Source organism: Nicotiana tabacum, chromosome 22 (genome assembly GCF_000715075.1).
Source record: "Nicotiana tabacum cultivar K326 chromosome 22, ASM71507v2, whole genome shotgun sequence".
NCBI lineage: Eukaryota > Viridiplantae > Streptophyta > Magnoliopsida > Solanales > Solanaceae > Nicotiana > Nicotiana tabacum.
In genome coordinates this window covers 90,231,819-90,238,177 of record NC_134101.1, presented here as the reverse complement: position 1 = coordinate 90,238,177, position 6,359 = coordinate 90,231,819, and the positions used below count along the sequence as shown (strand labels likewise).

At 42.1% G+C, this 6,359-nt stretch overlaps 1 long non-coding RNA gene across 1 annotated transcript; it reads right to left on the bottom strand.

Moving 5' to 3' along the window:
• Positions 1–2,243: 2,243 nt before the first annotated feature.
• Positions 2,244–5,835, bottom strand: LOC142176583 (uncharacterized). The gene is made up of 2 exons (XR_012705263.1): positions 4,927–5,835; positions 2,244–4,712 (listed from the first exon to the last, which is right to left on the bottom strand). It is a non-coding gene; the product is annotated as an uncharacterized LOC142176583 (long non-coding RNA).
• Positions 5,836–6,359: the final 524 nt, after the last annotated feature.

The following is a 6,359-nucleotide window of genomic DNA, read 5'->3' as shown; positions in this document are numbered from 1 at the left end:
GCATAGAAACAGGCCTGACCGCCACCTAATCGACCTCCCCCTCTAGGATGACCCCTAGCTAACTGATCTCCACCCCTAGCCGGCTGGGTGGGTGGTGGTGAAGTAATTGGTGCTAAAGCCGATGGGTGACTCCTCTACTGAGATGAAACCCCAAGACGATGAGGACACTGCCTCTACATATGACCCATCTCTCCACACTCATAGCAACTCACAGGTGCTGGAGACGGGAACTGAAGGGAACCCCTAGCACCAGAATGACTAGCAGATGCACTTAGCATAGAAGAGCCCTAAACTGATGGAGCACGAGATGAAATCTGAGCTGGAAGGGAAGTGAAGATGACTTGCCCTGATGAGAACTGTGAGAACCATGACCCGATGACGCCCCACGATACCTTGGGTGAGCTGGCTGAGCATGGCTGAATGGATGACCTCTGTCGTGCTGAAACTGACCCCTCGAAGAAGCACCACTATAACTACCAGATCCTCGAGGCCTCTTGGCCTCCCCCTCATCTCGCTCCTGGAAATGAACTAACTCAATCTCACGACCAATGTCTACAACCTCCTCAAAAGTAGCACTAGACACCCTCTCCCTGGTCATGAGAATAAGAAGCTGATAAGTGAGGCCATCAACGAACCTCCTTATCCTCTCTCTCTCTCTCTCTGTAAGAACCAACCAAACAACATGACGAGCTAAATCCGAGAACCTCATCTCATACTGCGTCACAGTCAAATCTCCCTGACGCAACCACTCAAACAGCCTACGCATCTCCTCTCTGCGAGACTGTGGCACATACTTCTCCAAAAAGAGAATGGAGAACTGTTGCCAGGTAAGGGGTGCTGCACTAACAGGCCTACGCCTCTCATAAGCCTCCCACCAAGTGGAGGCAGCTTTAGAAAATTGAAAAGTAGTGAAAGTGACCCCGCTTCTCTCCAGAATACCCACTGTACGAAGAATCCTCTAACACTTATCCAAGAAACCTTGGGCATCCTAGCCCTATGCACTACTGAAAGTTGGAGGTTGAAGTCTACCAAACTTCTCCAACCTGCGCTGCTCGTCCTTTGGCATGGCATGAGCTACATAGTCCTGAGCAGCTGCAACCGGCTGGGCTAGGTGTGCCCCCGGTGTCTAAAGTCCCTACACGACCTGCTTAGGTGAGCGAGCGGGGGGAGTCTGAGTGCCTCCCCCGTCTTGAGAAGTAGCTGCAGCTGTAGTAATTGAGACCACCTGAGCTAGGCCAGTGCATACTGATAGAATCTGAGCCAGGGCCTTCTAAAGACCCGAAATCACAATGGGCATAGCTGGTGCCTAAGTTGGTGCTGCTGGAGCATCCACAACTGGGACCTAATCCTAAACTGGGGCGGTTGGTAGATCTGCAAGTGTTGCCCTAGCTGTTGTGTGGGATACACCCCTGCCCCTACTGCGGCCTCGACCGCGGCCTCAGCCTCTAGCGGCCACAACTGGTGGTACTGGTAGTCGTGCATCCTGACTAGTCGCTCGTATCCTCACCATTTGTGAGAGAATAGAATAACAGAAGTTTAGTACTCGGATCAACAAATTCACATGACAAAAATTTCAAGAATGTGAAATTTTTCCTAAAGGTTCTGCAGCCTCTCGAGGATAAATACAGACGTCTCTGTACCAATCCGTGAGACTCTACTAAACCTGCTTATGACTCGTGAGACCTATGTAACCTAGGCTATGATACAAACTTGTCACGAACCTAAACCCAGACTCGGTCATGATACCGCCTATCGTGAAACAAGGCCAGCCGACAAAACACCCAATTCATTTAAACAGATATAATGATTCAATTTAAGTCATTAACACGATTAAATCCCAAAAGAAATAGTGAAATAGTATAATTTGCTGAAACACACACAGCCCGACTAAATAGTCTACTAAGTCTAAGAGTATGGAAAAGACTAAATAGTCTACTAAAATTTAGTACAAACGAAGATAAAGATAGGAAGGAGAAGCATTGGGCTGCGAACGCCGAGTAACTACCATGTGATCTCCGTATGCTGGAAGCAATCACATAAAATCACAGCATAAATGCTATACATAGGGTGCACACAGGGTGCAGGGATAATGAGAGTACTCCAACTCAATGAGTAATAAAAATAAATGAAGGTTGAGCGATAAGAAAACACATAAAATCACAGCAAAATGCTATAAAGAGACAGTGAAAAACCTTTGCAACGCAACAAAACAGTGAAATCTCATCAAACACCTTAGTTCAGTATAAGCTTCTTTAAAACATCTTTTAACAGTTAAACAAGTGAATGAAAAGCAGTGAGAAAAGATAAACACATAAAATCAGCCCCTCGGGCACAATATCAACAGAATCAGCCCCTCAGGCAATAGAATGGAACAACATCAACCCTTCGGGCTATATCACATATCACACTATGTACCTGCGCTCACTGGGGGTGTACAGACTCCGGAAGAGGCCCCTTACGGCCCAAACGCAATATCAAGCCATCTCGTGGCATAATCAATAGGCTCTCGGCCTCATATCAAGCCACCTTGTGGCGTACAATTTAGGCCCTCGGCCTCATAATCATGAATCAGCTCAATACCACTACGGCGCACAACCCGATCCCATAATAAACTCACAACATAGGCCTTCGGCCCTACTCAGTCAGAAATCTCTAAAAGCCACTCGCGCACGGTAAAATATGATGCTCAGCTCAAAATATCATTTAAGATGTCAAAACAGTATAAACATGGCTGAGTTGTGAAAATAGTGGAATATAGCATGACTGAGTACAAGTATAAAGTCAAAATAGTAAGGAATAGTAGTAAAAATCCCCTAAGGGTCCAAAAAAGTTGGCACGAGGCCCAAATATGGCATTCAACCCAAAACATGATGATAACAAACCGTTTTCAATCAAATACAAAGTAAAACAGTCATTCGGGGCGGACTAAGTCACAATCCCCAACAGTGCATAACTCCACGCTCATCATCTAACCTATGAGTCACCTCAATATAGCATAACGATGTGAAATTTGGGGTTTCATACCCTCATGACAACATTTACTATCAATACTCACCTCTATCTGGTCCAAACTATAGCCCACGATGCCCTTGCCTCCCGAATAGGCCTCCGAATGCACCAAATCTAACCAAAATCAGTGCAAAAGCATCAAAATATTCTAAGGGAACAAAGCCCACTCGAAAGAAATCAAATTACAACACAAATCTCGAAATTGGCCAAACCCGACCTCCGGGCCCATGTCTCGAAATCCGATATAAATTACATCAATAGACTCCTTATTACTCCCCGAGTTCATTCACATCAAAGCATCAAAATCCAACCATAAACGACCCCTCAAATCCCAAATTCTAGGTCTCCAATTACAAGCCCTAGTTTTTCAATATTTTGGCTTAATTTCCACAAATTCCATGATTAATTAGGTAGAAATCACATTACGATTGAGTATTAAGTCCATAAATCTTACCTCCAAGTTCTCCCCCTTGATTCCCTCTTCAATCCCCTTCAAAAAGCTTCAAAATTTCCCAAAAATGGAGGAACTTAGACCAAAAATCACGGAAATGGGTCTTCTAAACATTCTACCCAGCACTTAAACTCTCTTCTTCGCGAACGCGGTTAACGCCTCGCGTTTGCGAAGCACAAACTCATGTTGACCATTTTTCCCTTCACCGCAATCGCAGCTTCCCAACTCATTGTGAATGTGACTCTCCATCCGCGAACGTGAAGAACAAATCGACCTGGACCCAGCTGCTCACCTTTCCACTACACGAACGCGGCTAAACCCTCGCGAACGCGATGACCATGAGCCTCAGCCCTTCGTGAATGCGGGACCTCCTTCGTGAATGCAAAGACAAATTTCAATGCCTCACGTCCTAACCCTTCGCGATCTCGAAATATCTATGGCGAACGCGAAGGTCAAAAACCTACAACACCAACAACAGTTTTTCTGCAATTTCTTTCAATATGAAATGATCCGTTTAACCACCCAAAACTCACCTGAGGCCCTCGGGACCTCAACCAAACCATCCAACATATCCCATAACATCATTCAAACTTGTTCCAACCTTCGGAACGCTAAAAACAACATCCAAACACCAAATTTGCATCGGATTCAAGCCTAAGAATGCCAAAATCTTCCAAATTCCGATTTCGATCAAAAAGTCTATCAAACCACGTCCGAATGACATAAAATTTTGCACACACATCGCAAATGACACAACGGACCTACTGCAACTCCCAAAATTCTATTCCGACCCCTATATCAAAATTTCACCTACCAACCGAAAAATGCCAAAATTCTAGTTTCGCTAATTCAAGCCCAAATCTACTCCACACCTCCAAACCACATTTTGATCTCGCTCCTAAGTCCCAAATCACCTCCCGAAGCTATCCGAACCATCAGAATTCACATCCGAGCCCTTTTTCACATAAGTCAATATCCATTTGACTTTTTCAACTTAAGCTTCCTCAAAAGAGACTAAGTGTCTCAAACCTTACCAAAACCTTTCCTAAACCGAGCCAACCAACCCGATAACATAAAATACAGCTGAACAAGGCAATAAGAAGTATAAATGGGGGAAGTGGAGCGGTAACTCATAAGATGATCGGCCGGGTTGTTAAACTCGGTTGCACTTCGAATGAGGTGGAGTCTTACCCATCCTTCGATGAAGGCCAATCTCGTCTGCTGTGAGGGCTCGTCAACTGATTATCTATACCTGCAGGCATGATCGCAGCATCCCCAGCAAAAGGACATCAGTACGAATAATGTACTAAGTATGTAAGGCATGTGAATAAGTATACAAAGGACATGGAAGAAACATGGAGTAAAGGACTCAATCTGTATATCTTGATAGATTTGTAAATTATGAAATATTTATAATGTCATGCATATGCGTGTAAATGTCATGTAATGCATAGATCTGTACGTACATATCATCGAGCCTCTGAGGACATCCAATTATATCATTTCAGCCATTGTGGGCAACATCATCATCGTATACCAGCTGATCAGGTGGTGGTGCGTATATAGTGCCATAACCTTTTCTCGTATCCCATATACATATATATACATATATACACGTATATAATATCGTCTAAGTCATATTTCAGCCACTTTTAGAAACATCATCATCATATACCAGCTGATCAGGTGGCAGTGCATATGTAACACCATCTGGTCATGAGTCAATGTGCATGTATAAATGCATTAAATGCATATGAAATACGTTAATAGAATATCTCGGTACGTCATAGTATAGTTATTCTTTCTCAATCTATGAAACTCTGATTGCATATACTCTTCCCGTCAATATAACTTCTAAGGAAATTTATTATGTATATGACTTTGAATCACATATTATAAACTAATGAATTTATGGAGAAAGTGAGAATGCCCAATGACAACAATAGAGTTCAAAGTTCAAGTATAATTATTGTACAAAGGTGAAAGATTATAGAAAGGAATGCAACTACGACCTAAAAACTCCAGACACATCAATGTAGGATTAAAAGTGATAGATTTTGTCCTATTAATAAGGTTCAAATACAACATATAAGAAATTTTTAAGTACTTGTTATTTTTCATTTGTAAAGTTTTATGTCACAAATAACCTTTTTAAGAACGTACCATTTGAATTTTACACTAATTTATTTATCCTTGTTCTTAAATTAGACTTTTATTGGAAGACAATTTGCCCTAGAGTGAAAGAAGGAAAACTTTCAACACAACCTGAGTAAGGGCGGAGCTTAATTCCGGAGTACGAACTTCTCTTTATGCCTCGTTATCAAACACATGCAATTACGAGATCACGCCAAATGAAGGAAGGCCTTAGCCTTAATATACCTGGACCAATTAACAATCCCTTTAGCACACATCTTTTGCGAAGAACACGTAACGCCAGATCAAAGTAGGGAAAAATTCTTATGATGTTCTTGAGAAATATTGTACCCTACTCCCTTAGAATCAAAAAGAAAAAAAGGAACTAACAGATGCCTAGGATCTATGGAAAGATAAAATTTGATTCACAAATGTGCAAGAATTTTCCTTGCCTTTGTTGCAGCCTTTGCTCATGAATCAAACTCAAATACCAATCCCTACAAATATTTCAATATGATTACTCCACATGACTTGTGCATATAGAGAAACAACATAATCTTTAACAATACATGAAAGTCAACTAGTCATAAGAGAGTTATTGGAAGTACTGTAGAATCTGCTTAGAAATATCTCCCACCAAGTTTTTTCACTTTGTCGGTTATATGTAGAATAAATGATACCATAGGTTGCGTGGTATAAGTGACAATCTATCAATGAAATGCCACATATTTCAATGGATGTATGAGTCACATTTTGTTTAAGGTAA